This window comes from Mastomys coucha, unplaced genomic scaffold (genome assembly GCF_008632895.1).
Source record: "Mastomys coucha isolate ucsf_1 unplaced genomic scaffold, UCSF_Mcou_1 pScaffold3, whole genome shotgun sequence".
NCBI classification, from domain to species: Eukaryota; Metazoa; Chordata; class Mammalia; order Rodentia; family Muridae; genus Mastomys; species Mastomys coucha.
Window position 1 is genome coordinate 52,544,651 of NW_022196909.1, and position 723 is coordinate 52,545,373.

At 37.8% G+C, this 723-nt stretch overlaps 1 protein-coding gene across 1 annotated transcript in view; it reads left to right on the plus strand.

Annotated features, from left to right (window-relative positions):
* The first annotated feature begins 289 nt into the window (after positions 1-289).
* Positions 290-723, plus strand: part of LOC116074870 (olfactory receptor 10C1-like) — a 2,589-nt gene continuing 2,155 nt past the window's right edge. The window contains exon 1 of the mRNA XM_031347760.1: positions 290-350. The gene's annotated coding sequence lies outside the window, so the exon portion shown is untranslated. The remainder of the gene's footprint in view (positions 351-723) is intronic.

Below are 723 nucleotides of genomic sequence, written 5' to 3' on the forward strand. Positions count from 1 at the left end.
TATCTATCTATCTATCTATCTATCTATCTATATCATCTATTTACCTACCTATCACCTATTTATTTACATTTCTGTATCTATCATCTTTCATGTCGTGTGTGTGTGTGTGTGTGTGTGTGTATGTGTGTGTGTGATGATTTATTGCCTCAAAGGACTTAGTGTTCTCTCGTGGGATTCACAGACCTCCTGACCTCAAATGTGATTCTTTACTGCAACAAAGGGTTTTTTTTTTAATGCACAGTCTTAAAGATGATAATGAAAATGTAGTAAGCAGAGGGCACAGAGAAAGCCCGAAGGTGGCTAAACAGAAGCAAAAGGAGTAATTCACCCATCTCGTGCTGGGATTGAAGGTACGTGTTACAGCTAAGTTGTCAATACTGGACTTAGAGAAAGTGAACTAAAGTGTAAAATGAACAACTGATACTTAAAGCACTGTTGAGTTCTTGCTGTTATTTTATTTAACATCTCCATGTCCTAGGAGTGTCATAGTCAGCTCAGAAACATGGTTTCTTTCTCAGAAAATAGCTTAAGTCCATGGGAAATCAACATCACAATACTGAGATGTGGAGACCTTCATTACATAGTGCACCTTAATCTAGTTAAGTAATCAAACAATTTCTATTGTGTCAAGCTAAAGTGTTACTCAGCTGGTGACAATGGTCCTTTGGTGAGTGATTGTGGGAAAAATGGGAAGTTAGGGGTGAGCCTCCTAATAACCTTTTC